Below are 18,248 nucleotides of genomic sequence, written 5' to 3' on the forward strand. Positions count from 1 at the left end.
GCATCTAGCCCCGTGCCTAAAGCAAGGCTTCACTCCTCTACGGTTTACTGAAGGAAAGATACATGACTGCACACTACATCAGAGTAGAGCCATCTAATCCAAGATGATGTGCTAAATGAGGAAACCGAGGCCCAGAGAGGAAAAGACATTTGCCCAGGATCACACAGCAGAGCTCTGGATTTTGGACCCAGAAAACCAGGCACCATTTCCCGGACAGTGACACCACCTACTCTGATAAATAGGCAGACCCCCCTTGAGTCCTGGTGTTAAAAGGCTCTTTGTGGCTGCAGGGACCACAGATGTAAGAATGAGCAAGGGGAGAGGGGCTGTCCCTTCAGGACAATGTCCTTGGGAACTCAGGACTCAGACTGTTCTAATTGATCAGGTGGGGCTTGCTGTCTATCAGGAACTGACGTCTCTGTGATCAAATGCCCACTCCATCCAGCCCCACTGCTACAGAAGGGGCACAGGTGGCAGCAGCATCTCAAAGCAGCACTGTCAGGGCCAAGGGAGACGGGACAGTGAGACAAGTGTGGGAGTGAGGGCATATTCCTCAGGGACAGGCTCACCCATTATCTCCCTCAGAACATTTGATCCCTCTGTGCAGTGAAGCAACAAGCACTGATCTGAGAATCTATCACTTCCTTGCTGGGCAGCCCTGAGACAATCACTAGCCCCTCCTGAGCCTCAGTGTCCTCTTCTGTAAAATAGGACCAATTCCTCCTTCACCATCTGGGTCATTGTGAGGATGACCCTTGAGCAATTTTACTTGCTGTATTTACCTGCTGCTCTAAGCTCCGAGGTCCCCACTGAGTCAGTCATAGGCCAATTAAGGAAAGAGTCCTTCTCAGGCAGTCTCCCAGCTGTGCCCTCTGTCCTTACCTTCCCCCACACTTCTCCAGTCCTGGCTGGACTTCCACATGCCCCCAAACCTACCGGGGACAGCAGAGGACTGTATGTCTGGTTCCAGGCAGGGAGGACTTGGAGGAATCCTGCCATTCAGGCATTCCACCTGTCTCAGGGTTCCAGGGGGACACTCTAACAAATGAACTTGTGTAAGGAGCAGCAGCAACTTCTGAGGTAGACATCTCAGCTTCCCCCAGACTTCCCCTGTTCACCAGGTTTGTGGGACATGCCTGCTCCCCCTGAGAATAGGTGACGATGTGAACCAGGGGACCGGGAAACTGTGAAGGTGGCCGGGGAGCTCAGCTTGCCAGCTATCTGCTGCCTTCTCCTTGGGTACCCACAGCAGTCAGCCACTTCAGGCCAGTAGGTGGCTCTCCTCATGGTGCCATATGAAGAACCCTCTGGCCTCACACTTTTATAATGGCATTCTGTGGGTCCCTAGAAAAACAATTTGGGAATGGGTGGGTCACACGTTCAGGTCCCCCAGCAACTAGTTAAGAGTTTCTGGAATTGGACCCGGGTAGAGATGCCAGGAGGAAAGGTATCCAGTAGAGGGGAAAGTTGGGATTTACTCATGCACATGCGTGAGAACACATGCACACATGCATTGGTGCACGCACACATGAGGAAAAAGGCAGTCAGATTGGTAGTTGCAGAGCCAAAGGAGGGATGGTGCCGAGAAGCCTAGTTTCCAAAGATCTAGTAAGATTCCACACAATAGCTCACTGGAGGATATTTGCATTTACAAGCCTTTCCTCCACCCACCTCACGCTGTAAGAAAAAGAAATTAATCTCTCTTCCAATATCGGGGATCCTGAAATGGAAGGAAGTATCTTTGAAGGGAGGGGGGGAGGGCCCCACAAGTCTCAGAGAACCCCCCCCTTGGGGGCAAAGAGGCTCCCTGCTAAGAAGAGAAAAATCTTCCTGTGTGTGTGTGTGTGTGTGTGTGTGTGTGTGTGTCCCCAGAGCTGTGTTCTGCTGAGGCCAGGCCTGGGCCTTGGCAGGAAGTTCCAAGGCCTCTTGCAGTCCTGGGCTAGGCCCACCTCCCAGAAGTCCGGTCCTCTCAGGAACTGAATAACAAAGATCCTAATACATTAGAATCAGCCCTATTTGGGAATTTCGGCAGGGGTGGGGGGGTGGCAAAAAGAGGGAGAGAACTGGCTGCCTTACCAGGTCTTTGGTTTTGCCTCTCTGTATTTCTTAGACCAGGCTGACATTCTACATGTGTGCATGTATTTGGGATTCAGTACTTGACAGGTAAGGAGGACTCTGCAGGCCAAGCCAGGTCCCGGTTGTCTCCACAGTGTGCTTTGTTTTTAATTATTTTTCCAGAACTGTCCTTCCAGGGTTTTCACAAAAGGTTGAGGATTCTGGGAGCATAAAGGTCAGCCTTAGTGCATACTAAGCAGTGCACTTCCAGACATCCGTTGGGTTGCTGGAGTCTGAGAGGGCAGTTGGGAGAGTTGGCAGAACGTGGGCCCTGGAGTTCAGAGACCTGGGTTCCAGTCTCGGCTCTGCCACTCATGAGCAAGGAAGCCACTTGCTCGTTCTTGGACTCAGCTAGCTCCCCATTTGTAAGAAGACAGAGTTGATGTTGCAATTCAAAGGGCACTTTTCTGCTCCTAACTTCTAAGTCACATGATTTCTCGTCTTCCTCAAGGGCCAAAGTGCTGCCAAACCCTCAGTGCCCTTCGCAGTGGGGCAGAGTGGGGGGGGGGGAGCCAGTGGCCTGGTCCTGGATTTCTTCTATTTGTTTGTGAGGTCCCACGGGGCAGCCAGCAGCTGGACTTGTTCTGGGGCCTGTGTCACAAGGGGCGACAGCAGGGTCCCCTGCTCAAATTAGAACAAAAACAGTGAAAATTTCATGTTGAAGAAAGTGCTGGGACTCTTCAAAGAGAGCATAATACACTAAGGAAATGTGCTTTTTCCCTTATCCTGAGCATTCTCTTCTGCCCTGTCTTTCCAGCTGTCTCCCTTTTTTTTTTCTCAAAAACATTCATACTCTCAATAATAGGCGATTCTTGTCACAAAGACTGAAGGCATGCAAACTATCAAGGCAGTTTGTTTCTGTTTTTATGCATCTCACCAAACTGAGTGAACGGCAGTACTTAATGAACGAGCCGTTCAGAAATTTAAGCTCTAATATTATAAACAGGTTGGGTATGTTGGATACATCACTGTCAACAGCCAACCTCTCCCCCCACCCACCCACCCACAAAACACTGATTTTTCTTTGTTTAGCCTTACAGAAAATGGGGCTCAAGGAATGAAGAGAGGAGGATAATGCTGGGGTGCTGTGTACACATTTGGGGTGCTACGTGAATGTGTACTGCAGAGGCAAAATGAGCACTGGATGGAGGTCATCACAGACGCCGAGCATGCAAACCAATGATCACCTGTTCCCTGAGGAGGGGCCCCCATTATTTTTCTGAAGGTGGAATTCCCACTTGTCACTAAGTAGAAGAGTCCACTCACGCAGGCTGGGCCTTGGAAACTAGGGAAGCCAAGGCTTGGCAACCACAGGCTGCAGGCTCCACTCAGCTCCCTCGATAACCATTTTACTTCTTTGCACCTCATTTGGCGTTCTTATAAGATAGCCTGAGTAGGTACCTTCAGAAAGCTGGTTTAGGGATGCCTGGCTGGCTCAGTGGTTGAGCGTCTGCCTTCATCTCAGGGCGTGATCCCAGGGTCCTGGGATTGAGTCCCGTATCAGACTCCCCCCGCAAGGAGCCTGCTTCTTCCTCTGCCTATGTCTCTGCCTCTCTTTCTGTGTGTCTCTCAGGAATAAATAAATAAAACCTTTAAAAAAAAAGCTGGTTTAAGGGTATAGGAAAGAGGAATGCAATCTTAGTGCTTAGTGAGCTTTCTATTAAAAAGGACAAAGCAGAGGTTTGGAGAGGATGTTGCCCTGGAATTGAATCAGGGCCTCAGTTTTGTCATCCAGGAAAATGGGACTAAATACAGCCCCCATACTGGGTTGTCATTCATTGAGAGCACTTAGTCTAGTGTCTAGAAGAGTAGATCTTCCATAAATGTTCATTTCCCTTGCTTTTTAACTCTGAGTATCTTTGGTTTGAGCTCTTTGTAATATTTTCCACAATAATAACATACACAGATTTAGTTGTGTATTTTTTTAAATTCTCTTAAAGATTTAATTTATTTATTTGAGTGGAGGCAGAGGAGCAGAGGGAGAGAGAAAAGCATGCTCCCCAGTGAGCAGGGGGCCTGATGATGCAAGGCTTGGTCCCAGGATCCCAGGATCATGACCCAAGCCAAAGGCAGACACTTAACCAACTGAGCCACCCAGGTGCCCCAACCTGCACAAATTTAATGACGGGCCTTGGGTGGAGGGCGATAGGTCTAATTGTGACCCCGACTGGCTTTGCCACCCCATCTCATTTCTTTATATGCTCCTTTTTCTTACCCTACCTCTCTCTACCTCTTCAGTGCTTTCCTGACCTGTATCCTATGGAGGAGGAAAGCTTCTGATCCATTTAATCACACTGAGGAGTGGGAAACACAAGGGATGAGGAGGATAGCAATGCTTAGCTCTAATGAATGATCCCTCCAATGAGATACCATGAACTACATAATATGGGATGCTACATGCAGTTGCCCCTTGAGCAACATGAGAGTTAGAGGTGATGACCTCATTCAAAGTCAAAACTCCACATATAAGGGGCATGTGGGTGGCAGTGGTTGAGCATCTGCCTTGGGTTCAGAGAATGATCCCAGTATCCTGGGATTGAGTCCCTTATTGGTCTCCCTGCAGGAATCCTGCTTCTCCCTCTGCCTGTGTCTCTGCCTCTCTCTGTATCTCTCGTGAATAAATAAACAAAATCTTTAAAATAAATCCATACATAATATATATTTCCCTCAAAACTTAACAACTAAAAGCCTGCTATTGACCAGAAGCCTCACCAATAATATAAACAGTTGATTAACACATATTTTGTATGTTACATGTATTTTTTTTTAAAGATTTTATGTTTTTTTAAAAGATTTTATTTATTTATTCATGAGAGAGACAGAGAGAGGCAGAGACACAGGCAGAGGGAGAAGCAGGCTCCATGCAGGGAGCCCAACATGGGACTCTATCCTGGGTCTCCAGGATCACACCCTGGGCTGAAGGTGGCGCTATACCACTGAGCCACCCAGGCTGCCCAGATTTTATGTTTTCAAGTAATCTCTACACACAATGTGGGGCTTAAACTCACAGCCCCGAGATTAAGAATTGCCTGCTCTGCTGACTGAGCCAGCCAGGTGCTCCTGTTATATGTATTATACTGTATTCATACAACAAATTAAGCTGGAGAGAATAAAATGTTATGAAAAAAATCATATGGGGGTGCCTGGCTCAATCAGTTAAGCGTGTACCTTCTGCTCAGGTCGTGATCCCAGGGTTCTGGGATCGAACCCCATGTTGGGCTCCCTTCTTGGTAGGGAGCTTGCTTCTCCCTCTGCCTGTGTCTCTGCCTTTCTTTCTGTATCTCTCATGAATAAATAAATAAAATCTTTGAAAAAAAAAGAAAGAATAATATGGAAGAGAAAATACATTTATTGTACTGTAAACAATTTGCATATAAGCAGCCCTCCACAGTTCAAACACACATTGTCCTGGGGCCAGCTGTAGAACAGGGCAGGGAGGAGATGCTTGGGATGCAGAGGGGGAGCAAAGAAACAAATTTTAGGTGAGTGGAAAACTAAGTGGAGAGGTGAGTGGAGAACCAGTTCCACTCTACACTATTGACACTAATTTTTAGCTCCATTCCTTTCAAAACTTAACAGTTGATCTGGCCAGAGCAGTTTCAATTTGATCAGCTGGTCAAACCACAGCAGTCAGATAGAAAAATAAGGTCAGTTTTGTGTTCACCCTGTAGGAACCAGAGCTGGACAAACCCATCCATCTGCTGAGCCCTGGGCCTGCAGTACCAGTTCACAGGGGCAGGGTAGGAAGACCACCAAGCTGGATGCCAAGAAAACAATGTTGGAGTGTCAGTTCTGCCCCTAGATCACTGTGTGACCCTGGGCTAGTTGCTTGATGTCTCTGGGATTTGGTTGCTGACCTTGGTAAAACGAGGGGCTGCATTTGATGACCCTGAAGGCCCATCCCAGTGGGAGCTTTCTGTGATCTAAGCCGTGCTAGCTAATGAGAAGAGCTGGGGAGGGACACCACTCTCTAGCCTGTGTGTTGGCAAAAACGTACAGCCAAAGATGACCCTCCAGCTACTAACTGAGTCGAAAAAGCAGAAGGACTTAAGGAGCAAACTTCCTTAGATCATGTGGGTGAGACAGAAATGTGCAAATAAGCCTTCTGGGCTTCTCCTGCCTTGGATGGTGAAGTCAAAACTGAAAGACTGGAGGACAGTGTTGAAACTGACTTCCAGCTGACACAAAAGCCATAGGTAGGTTTTAATAATGATAATTAAAACAACAAGAATAACCTTGCCTGTCCCTCAGTCTCCCACTTGTTTCTGTGCTCTGGGATCTTGGCAAGAGAAGAACACACCCATTGCTGATCTTCTGACTGATCTCCATGGGAGTTCTAGTTTTGAATAATAAAACCAAGAGCTAAAAATTATATCTCAGATCAACACAAAGGATTTGAAGAAAGCTAGCCTCGAGGTCAAAGTTGCTCCCAGGAAAAGGATTTCTTTGTCACTCAAACAGCTCTGACAGGGAATAACCCAGGAAAAGAGAAAATTAGTTTAGAGAAATCATACATGTCACAGACTAAATGAAAATTAATTTTTCATAAGACAGAGCCAGACTAGAGGCTACTAGAGCCCTTAAATTGGGCTTGAAAGCAAAACCTAAAAGGATTTACTTTGTATGCACATATTTTCAAAATCCACATTTCACCAAAATGCATTAAAATGCAGAAAGCTACATTAGAGCAGCAGGTGGAGGGAGATGTTTAAACTTGGTAAAATACACTTTGCACACTCATCTCCACTGCAAAAAATCACCTTTATGGCTCTCGGCTTATAGAAGATTTACTGAAAGCAGGAGGCAATATTCAAATACTCAATGAAAAGAGACAAAATGTGGTTTGGTAGGGCCGAATGAAGCATTAGAAATGTAATGGGGTAGCTGAGGGGAGGGCTACATGTTTTCCAGGATGCTAACTCTGATGCTCTGCACAGTGATCAGGGATGGCTGGCGGTGGTGATGTCTCCTATAGGTTACCCCGGAATGCTTAGTGAATATTACCAATAACAGCCCACATATTGAACGCCTATTGTGTGATTGTGTGCCAGGCACTTGACTAAATACTTTCCATGCCCTCCCTCAATTAACATTCCCAGGAACCCAATGAAGCAGCTATTTCTATTGATCTTAATTTACAGACAAGTGAACTGGGGTTCAGAGTTACAGCCACACAGCTAGGAGGTAGTAGAGCTGGGATTTGAACACAAATCTGTCTGAGGGCACAGCCTGAAATAATTCTGATGCCCCAATGCTCCTCGCCCAGCTCCAGGATGTCTGGGCATGAGCTGGAGAGTATGAGACACCCTGTCCCAAAATGAATATCAAGAGATTTAGATAATCCTCATCCTAGGAGGGAGAGTTTGGTGGAGAGAGATTGGGGGTAGAGGGTACAGCACGCGCAAGTGCTGTGAGAGCACTGAAGGCAATAGAGGGCAGGGGACCAGAACCTGAATATTAGTAAAGAGGGAAGCAGAGATGGAGACACTGCTGACTGGGCAACTCAATACATACACAACCTTGGGATTGTACCCACATCATCTGATACTGTTATTTTTTTTAGAAATGTCATAAGCCACTTTGTCTACTCTACTAAGCAATAACTTTCTGGAAGGCTGGAACCTTGGCTTCTTCACTTTTTAAAATTCCCCACAGTGCCCAATAACAATAATATTTGGTTTCAGTCTTCTCAGTTTACCAAATACTTTCACAGACACTGACTGGACCTTCCCAATAACTCGGCAAGGCAGCTATTATTGCCCTCACTTTATATATGAGGAAACGGAGAGTCTCTGAGGGCTGAGGGAACTCGGCTAAGGACACACAGCTTTGCGTGGAGTGTTCTCTGCTGATCACTCCCTTCATCCCCCCAAGCATACATGCCAAATGAGATAATGGCAAGGCCCCTCACGAAGGATTTGGCACAGAGTAGGCTCAAGAGACATTAGTTTTCCCCATACATGAAAATTTATGACCAAAAAAAAAATGTTGCTTTCTGCCCACTAATTACATCCTACCAGGTACCCCAATATCTTCATGTTCTCCGAGAACTTGCAGTTAGTGCAAAGAAATCCAGCTAACATGCACGAGCTTGAGGACAGCAAGTGGGTGACTGGTCTGTGGCACTGCACTGAAAGCAGCAAAAGCTCAGAGGACCCTCCACAGCAGGCTGAACTGTTCAGATAAGTTTTCCTAGCCAACACTGAAAGGGCCTGGAAAAGTCAATCAATCCCCTCTCCCCTCCTTTTTGTCTTGATCCCAGAAAGAGGAACTTAGGCTCACAGAAATTGTTTTTTTTTTTTTAATTCTTCCTGTGCCCAGTGCACCCAGTCCCCAACATGTCGATGAGATTGTATAAAAAGTGTCCTTGCTCTCCCCAACTACAATTCCCACCCTCAGTCTGCAGCGCCAAGAGCATGACATTGTGGGGTCTTTTCCTCAAGAGAGCAGTGTGTAGTGTCACAAGCCCAGTACAGTCTGTGTTCACATCCACATCCCCGTTGGAGAACAAATAGTTGATTTTTTTAGACCGAGTCCGTAAGCTGCTTTTTGCAGGGAGAAGAGAGAGCAGGACAGACACTGTTTAAATAAAATAAAAGACACTCCGCATTTCACCCTACATGTTTCCCTAGTTCCAAGATTTTGCCAGCAGTTTGGTAGCAAGTAGAAGCAGAAACTGACATTTGGTGTTCCAGAGTCTTCTAGAACATAGCCAGATAATGAGTTACCAAATGAACAGTTTCTGGCCTTCTTATCAATGACAAATCAGTTTCTGGCCTTCTTATCAAGGACAAATCATAGGCTATCTGAGATGCTAGGATGCTGTGGCAAACAACAACAATGCCAACAACAGGACAACACAAGTCCGGAATGCAGGACAAGACTATTTTCCTTGTTGGCTGCAATCTGGAAATATGGCTAGATGTGATTTCTCATTCACTTAGATGCTTACACCATGATATCCTCAACAGAGACATTTCATGTTACATATCAGCTGAAAAATTCTTTATTCAACAATAAATTCGTCAAAAACTTGATAGAGCCAGATTTGGTCAAACGATGAGGGATAATTATTAGTAAGATGTAAAAAAATTCACTCCAAAGACATTCTTTTATTCTCCCAAGCTCTTTTGTGCTCTATTACACTAGAGTTTGCAGCCTAATACTTACATAAAAACTGAAGGTAGAAGATTCAGGCTGAAATGTGCACACACCCACACATCCCCATACCTCCACAACAGATCTAAAATGAGAAGGCAGGGGTCCCTCTTAGGAATACTGATGGACCATTCTTCCTGTAGAATAATGTAAGAACTCCACCCCCCTAAAGCCAAAGCAACAAGAGGACTCTGAGCAGGTCTTTTTCCTGCCTCCCCCTTCTCAGAAGTCTGCTGCAAAAGCTCCTGGTCAGGGTTGCGGGTTGCTCTTTTATCTCTGTAACCTGAATGCCTTTGCTGAGCAGACCACAGGTCAGGTGTCAGGCTCCCTCTCTCCGGTATTTAGTGCATTCCCAGTCAAGTCCAGACTCGAGTCAGCTGCTTCCATTTTAAGTTTTTTGCAATAGGATGGATGGCTTGGCCTTCATGTCTTGAGGATTGGACTCTCCTGTGCGTGGATTGGATTCTATTTTCTGTGTCCATGATGTTTGTACCAAGGTTATTCACATAGTCTATACAGGGAGATCATATTGACAGCAAGCTGGAACCCACATAATAAAGTCTGTGGCTTAAAGGTAGACTGAGCCAAGCCCCTGGGAGGAGACTGAGTCACCCTAAGCAGTTACCCCTGGGGAACTTTGAGAACTGTCCAAGCGAACTCTGTCTGGGACACAGTGTCTTCCTTTCCCTGTCGACTCCACTCTCCCAATCTCCCCACCCCTGCCTGAAAGTGCCTTGCAGCACCTACAGGGGAAGAATGTAACCCCAGGAACGCTAATTTCCACCAAGGTGTGTGGGGCACAGACAATTCCCCTCCCCAATGCTCAGCTTACAAGGAATGAATGAATTGTAATACAATGACTTCTACCAGCCTAATAATCAATATGACCATTGGAGGAGCAGGCCACCATCTTGAAAAGAGTTCCCTCCCTGGAGTCAGACCAAGATTTGGATCTCAGTTCTGTTCCTTCCTGGCTGAGCGGCCTTAGGCTAGTACTTAGCTTTCCAGAGCCTGTTTCTTCTTCTGTACAATGGGAATGATACTAATCAACTATCTCATAGAACGTGTGTGAGAAATGGGAGAGATGATGTATGTTAGGCACCTTCTACAGGGCCTGGAAAGAAGAGGTATCCAACAAATGGTAGCCATTGTCACTGAACAAGGTAAGAGAGATGGCTGGGTCTTGCTTAGTGTCCTTCACATCCTGGGTGAATGTCTACATGTAATCCAGATGAGAATTACTCTTCTCAAATAAGTCACTGGTCTATACATACGCTTTACTATTTCTTCTACCTTCATGTTTTTAATTACCCAAATAATTGATGACTGAGAACTCTATACAAGTTTTTCGAATGTCATAGAAAACACAAAAGTTCTCCTGACCTCCATACAATCTCTTTCCCTTCCCCTGAGGTGATTACTCTTTTCAATTTGTTTTGTAGTTTGGAGGGCTTTTTTTTTTTTTTTTTTTTTTTTTTTTGGTAAGCAAGTTCACATATGAATATGCATTTATAAAAATACAGTGTTGGAGCACCTGGATGGCTCAGTTGGTTAAGCATCTGCCTTTGGCTCAGGTCATGATCCCTGGGATCTTTGAGCCTGTCCTCTTTCTCCCTCTCACTCTGTTCCTCCCTCGCCCCCATGCACACTCTATCTTTCTCAAAGAAATAAATAAGTAAAACCTTTCAAAAAATTGTTGGGTGTGTGGGTCTGAAAAAACAAAATGTATGTTTTAATATTTTATTGGAGTGCCTATGGAAATATGCATATATGGAAAACTGAACACAGGATAAATATACAGCGTGATGAATTTTCACAAACTGAACACACATGTAAACAGCACTTATATCAAAAAACATTACCATTACCCCAAAAGCCCCTCTTCTGTTCCTTTGCAGTCAAGAAACTCCCAACAATGGCCACTATTCTGGCTCATATCTGCATAGATTAGCTGTGTCTGCTTTTGTACTTCATGCAAATCGACACAGTGTATTTGTTTTATATTGCTGTGTAACAAATTACCACGAGCTCTGTGGATTTAAATAACACAAATTTATCATCTTACAGTTTCCTGGATCAAAAGTCCAGGCAAGTTCATGTGACTGGACTCTCCAAAGCCTCAAATCACGGTGTCAGCCAGGCTTAGGGTCTCATCGGGGCTCAGGCTTGTCTTCTAAGCTCACTGGTTATTGGTGGAATTCATTTTCTTGCAGCTGTGGGACTGAGGCCCCTATTTTCTTGCTGGCTGGATGACCAGGAGTCATTCTCAGGAACTAGAGGCCATTCACATTCCTTGCCATGAGGCCTCCTCCACCTTAAAGCCGGCAATAGAGAACTTCTCTTATGTCAGACTCCTTCACGCTTCTACTCTCCGACTTCCTCTTCTGCAAGCAGCCAATGAACATGCTCTGCTTTTAAAGAACACATTGGATGAGTTTAGGCCCACCTGCATTATCTATCTTAAGGGTTGCTGATTTGGGAGTTTAATGGAATCTACAAAATTTCTTTACAACATTACCTAGATTTGTGTTTGACTGAATAAATAGGGAAGGTATGTACACCAGGCTCCAGGAATCTTGGAGGGCTATTTTAGAATTTTGTCTACCACATGTAGTGTTTACTCTTTTATGTCTGGATTCTTTCACTCAACATTATGTTTGTGAAATTCATCCATATTGTGAGGAACAGGTCTTTGGTGAACATATGTACATATAAGAAATAAACTTTCTTTGTAGTTATAAGGAGCTAAGATTTTGTAGTGCTTTTACCACAGAATAACCCAGCCTGTCCTGACTCCTACAGAAATCTGGAAGTAGAGTTGCTATGACCAAGGACCACAACTACAGCAATATTGCCCTCCACTGAGGCAATCTCATGAATATTGTATGAGAGTACCTTGTTGGCCACATCCTTACCAAGACATATTATGATATAAGCTTCTGGGTATATATGAACTTTGGTCCACCTGGGATTTATTTTGGACACCTGTAAAATATAGATTTTACCCTGCCTAAGAATCTAGGAGAACGTGCCTAGTTCCACTGCCTACTTGAACTGCTAACATTAATACCAAGCAATGTGGATATCCCTTACTGTGCTCTATTTTCCCATGGAACTTATCATTCTCAAATATTCCATGTTTTTATGCATTTATGATGGTTATTGTTTCCTTTCTATCTGCACCCACTAGAATATAAGCTTCTGCATGGCAGGGATCTTTATTCATGTATTGATATGTTCCCAAAGGCTTAGAAGGGTGTCTGCCACGTAGCAGATGCTTCAAAATATCTGCCAAATGGACAAATAAATGCTAATCCAAGTTGTAAACTTCAGATAGTTATTATTACCAATAAAATTAAATTATTTTTACAGTTATAGTGATCATATTTTCAAATAAAACAACCAGAACACTGCAAAAAAATGTTTTCTGAAGTTAAATGTGGGAAAAGATTTAATTATGCATTTATATCCATTGAGACTCCCCTACCTCATTTTTTTTATTTTACTTTACATGGTTGTATTTGACTTTTTAAGAATACCCTAAATTCTTTCTGGCTATGCCTATAAAATCGAGAATTGAGGAAATTCTCCAAAAATTGAGAGAAATGAGCAAAATGCTCTCTTCATAGAGCACTGTACCATATCAAAACAATAAACATTTTTTCCTGCAACTTCTGTCCTGAAATATCGTCCCTTCTTACCACAGCTAATGAACATGCTGTTCCTCCTTCAAGACTGGAGTCAGGTGGGGTCTCTAGCAGAGCTGTCAAAGAGAACTTCCTGCAACAATGGAAATGTTCTTTATCAACGTTCTCTGATACCATAGCCACTAACAACCTGAAGCTACTGAGCACCTGAAATGTGGCTAGTGGGACTGAGAAATTGTCTTTTAATCCAACTTAATTAAAATCTTTGTTATTCAATTTAATTTTAAGTTAAATGTCAATGGCCACATGTGGCTAATGGCTACGGTGTTGGGCAGCAAAGCTCTGGAGGAAAGAGATGGAAGAGTGGAATCCATTTTGGATCCTTTGATTGTGACAGCTAGAGGAATCCTGAAACTCATAGGTGGAAGAAGAAGAAGCCAGGTCTGGTCTCTTTCTTCAAAACCCTTTCCCCCAAGTGATGAAGAAGGAACAGTGTGCTCTTACCTTCTCTCTTCAGGGAAGGGAGCTTGGCCTAGGGGACAGAAAGACTCATGCTCTTACAGTCATCAGACATCACCTTGACTTGTTCTTGCATGTGGTCATTGGTTTGGCTGTGTCTACACCGGCTCACTGACTCAAGCTGGATCTCTAAAAGTGAAATGAGAATGGTGGAGACATGGATTTCACAGCTTACATACAGTTTCTCTGCTTCTGCTGTGCTTTGTGCAGTTCACCCTGGGGGCACGTGCAGAGAGGCACTCAATCTACCTGCCAGAGGATTGGACATTTCAGAGGAGGTGGTAATTACTGAAGCAGGTAATAGATCATAAGGAAGTAAAGTCTAGATAGGTTATCCAATAAAGAAAATAACCAGACCCAGGGTTTCAAAAGAGCAAAGAAAAAAGAATATTACCCTACTTTAAGTTACTTCTTGGAGCAGAGAATATGTGGCTCCACTGTGCTGTTATGAAATTAATTTGAAGTTGAGAAACTGTAATATATTACAGCTATCAGTCTCTCTGGACGGTTTTACAATCAACATGTAGGATATGAAAAAAGAAAGATGCCAATAACATATTAATGTGGTATTCGGTGTTCAATCTTCTTTATGCAGCAGAATATTACAGTTGAGCAAAAAATGATCAAAAAGTTCGTTCTCTTTTATACAAAGAAACAGAAGAAGATAACTTGAACTTTAAATTATCCTATTTGTCACTTCCCATTGATTGAGTCTTGCTCATTAAGATAAATTCCCAGCCTATCATTTTTATCTTTTGAGCACTCCAGAATATATGCCTCCCAAATGCCTTGATTTCTTTCTTTCTTTCATTTTTCCTTTCACTTTTTTTTCTATATTTGCAACTGCCAAGGAAGAATGAGAGAGTCTATTCCATGGTGTTTCCCTTCATGTTTGAGTTCTTCTAGAAATATATGTGCCTGCAGCTCAAAACCTGATGTCCGCCTGCAGATATACCCAAGCCAAATCAGATATACCCCCCTTTCCCTCTTTCACATGTCACATTGGTATAAGAAGGATGTTTGTGGGGCCTGGCTGGCTCAGTCAGTAGAGCAAGCAACTCTTGATCTTGGGATTGTGAGTTCAAGACCCACATCGGGTGTAGAAATTGCTAGAATAAATAAATAAATAAACTTTAAAAATCCATAAAATGTGCCTTAAAAAAAAAAGAAGGGTGTGTGGTTTCTTTCAGATAGAAGAGAACCCAAACTCAGTTTTATCATAAATTGGCTGTGGGATGTTGGAGAAGTCATTGGTGCTGATTCTCAGCTTCATATCTGTTGCAAGGGAGATACTAATGAAGAGGACAGGAGGGCTAAGTGAGCTTGTTTTCTATCTTTTGGCTGGTTCTCACTATCTTCTCCTGACTTAGTTTCCTTTCCCTCCCAACATGTCCTGGTTCTGTTCAGTGAGTTATTTCAGCCCTCTCCTAGAACTATTGTTGAGATTACATGGCCATTTCTTGTAACTGGTGGATAGCAGGTGCTCAAAAACAGGAGTTCACTCCTCCCTGCCTCCTATTCTCAGCAAAGCAGATGGAGCTGGATATTAAACAGCAGTCCCTTGTTCTTCCTCCTGCCCTTTTTTGCCAGGGATAAGGTGAAGGGACAGCCAGAAGCACTCATGATTCCAACATATTTACAATGATTCCCCAGGTCCAAATAGACCTGTGAAAAGTGGAAAGTCAGAAGTTTGTGTTCAGTTGCTTCACCTCACTCCCCACCCCCTGTGGACCTACATTTCCCCACAGCCCCTACTCATGGGTTCTCTCCTAAAGTCCACACGCAACCCCTTCATTTACACTAAGCGTTAAGTGGTAATCTTCCTTGCTCCACATACATTTGCACACGGATCAGAATCTTCAGTTAAAACAGATTGCTTGGAGTCTAAAATCTTGGGCATTCAAAGGTACAGATGCAGTGAAATGCTGGGACACCTGCACCCCAATGTTTCTAGCAGCAATGTCCACAATAGCCAAACTGTGGAGGGAGCCTCAGTGTCCATCAAAGGATGAATGGATAAAGAAGATGTGGTCTACGGGACACCTGGGTGGCTCAGTGGTTTAGTGCCTGCCTTCGGCCCAGGGCATGACCCTGGAGTCCCAAGAGAGAGTCCCACGTCGGGCTCCCTGCATGGAGCCTGCTTCTTCCTCTGCTTGTGTCTCTGCCTCTGTGTGTGTGTGTCTTTCATGAATAAACAAATAAAATCTTTTTTTAAAAAAGATGTAGTTTATATATACAATGGAATATTACTCAGCCATCAGAAAGGACGAATCCCCAGCATTTGCCTTAAAGTGGATGGAACTGGAGGGTATTATGCTGAGTGAAGCAAGTCAATCGGAGAAGGACAGTCATTATATGGTTTCACTCATAGGGGGAATATAAGAAATAGTGAAAGGGATTATAAGGAAAAGGAGGGGAACTGAGTGGGAAAAATTAGACAGGGTGACAAACCATGAGAGACTCCTAACGCTGGGAAACGAACAAGGGGTAGTGGAAGGGGAGGTGGGCAGGGGGTTGGGGTAACTGGGTGATGGGCACTGAGGGGGGCACGTGACAGGATGACAGTATACCACTGGATGGTATACTATATGTTGGCAAATAGAACTTCAATAAAAAATATATTAAAAAATAAAATAAAACCTTGGGCATTGAGCAATGGGAGAATATCCTCCATTTCAAAGGAATGTTCAAAGGAACTCTTTTCTGGAGTTCTGGAAATAAAGCATGTAATTACATGACCACGGGGGTGAGCCAACACCACAATGCGTTCTTGAACCACAGCACAGCCAACTATTTTCCCAATGGAGACTGCCCAAGTATTACCCACACGAAAGAAATCCTCGTAGGTCCCTGTCAGTTTGAACAAGTGGGGGCAGCAGAGAGCAGTCTGCCCGAGCTGCAAGAGCAGAATCAGCAGCGTGTTTGGATAAAACGCTGCAGTTGGGGGACTCTGAGTGGCTCAGTGATTGAGCATCTCCCTTTGGCTCAGGTCGTGATCCCGGGATTCGGGATTGAGTCTCACATCTCGCTTTTTGCATGGAGCCTGCTTCTCCCTCTGCCTCTCTCTCTCTCTTTCTGTGTCTTTCATGAATAAATAAATACAATCTTTAAAAAAATGCTGCAGTTGGAAGAGAGGTTTTTGAAAAGGTAGGTTGGAAATGGGAGCAAGGTTGATGCCAAGAGAACAAACAGAACCAGAGGAATAGGTCTAGGCTTGAACAGACAGCTTTGGCGCTGGGGGGCAAAGAACGATGAAGAGGTCTGGATCTCCAAATAAAGTCTCTAGGCAGGAAGCAAATGATTCTTCAAGAGACTAGAGCAGCCCTCCCCCAACCTTTTGTAGGTTATGAAATAGCCCAGGTTTGAAAACCTGATGAAATCCGAGGGACTTCTCTGGAGGAAAGTAAACACAAACATATATTTTACAGTCTTGAGCTCTCACTCCAAACCCATGCACGGGCTCCAGGTCCAAAATTAATCTATATTCTCAGAGACAGTAAAAATGGAGCCATTTCATCATTCATGTTTCTTGTCCTCTTAAATGTACAGACCTTGGATTCCTTTCTCATTCAGAAAGAGGTCTGGGCGTGTCTTCAGAATGACTGGTGTTTGTATTCATTCTAGACCATTCCAAAGTAGCCTTGGGCTCTGGAGTTCATTAAGGATCCACATACAAGATTTGGAGGTCCCCCTAATACTCTCTACCTCCATCCACTGGCTAACATATTGACATATTCATAATAGCTAAGGACTTGGCATTCCTTACCCAAACATGGTCTCACAACAATAAACAGTTAACTCTTATTTAGCCCATTTTATAAACAACAAAAACGGGGTTAGGGGCACTTAGGTGGCTCGGTTGGGTAAGCATCTGCTCAAGTCATGATCCCAGGGTCCTGGGCTTTCTACTCAGCAGGGAGTCTGCTTTTCCCTCTCCCTGTACCCCTTCTCCTACTCATGTTCTCTCTCTCTCTCTCTCTCTCTCTCTCTCTCTCTCTCTCTCAAATAAATAAAAATCTTTTTATAAAAAAACCTGGGGTTAAACCACTTGCCAGGTTCATAGAACCAGTCAGTTACAGTGCTGGGATGGGCATCCAGCACACTCTGAGCCTGAAGTCTGGGTAATCAACATTGCCTATGCTGATTATCTAATCCAGCTCAATCCTCAGAGCTTTTAGAACAACACTTAAATATTATTCTATGTAGGCACATTGTTCAGAAAGTTAGTTTCAAGTCTTATTTAATTCTTAAAAAAAAATTTTAAGTAGGCTCCACTTCCAGCACGAGGCTCCAGCTCACATCTGTGAGATCAAGACCTGAGCTGAGATTGAGTTGGACGCTTAGCTGACTGAGCCACCAGGGACCCCAAGTCTTCACTTTTCTAATGTGTAGTGAAGTTCCCAATCATTGGGATCCTTATCCAATATTTGATTAGGAAGGTCACACTCCCACCTGGGGATTAGAGTGACCTGTGGGGCTTGTTTTTTCTATACCCTTAGTTCACTTGGTACTTCTTTAAACACCTGACCCCCAGATAACTGCACAGGTGTGTGAATAAAAAAAAATTCTGCACCAGAAATCCATATAACTTGTTGAAGTCTGTAAAGACAAGCTGCTTTCTTCCCTTTTATTGTTATGTTCTCTTAGATTTTTAGGTGATAAGATGTGCATGTCAAAAGAGAGAATATGCTTTACAGAAAAAAAGGAGAGCCCCTCCCCGCCCCCCCCCCACCTAGTGTGGACCTCTTCCTCACTTAATGATGGAAATTTGGATCTATTAGATTGTGTGAAAAGATAGCAACAAAACAT

The sequence above is a fragment of the Vulpes lagopus genome, chromosome X (assembly GCF_018345385.1).
Source record: "Vulpes lagopus strain Blue_001 chromosome X, ASM1834538v1, whole genome shotgun sequence".
Classification (NCBI taxonomy): domain Eukaryota; kingdom Metazoa; phylum Chordata; class Mammalia; order Carnivora; family Canidae; genus Vulpes; species Vulpes lagopus.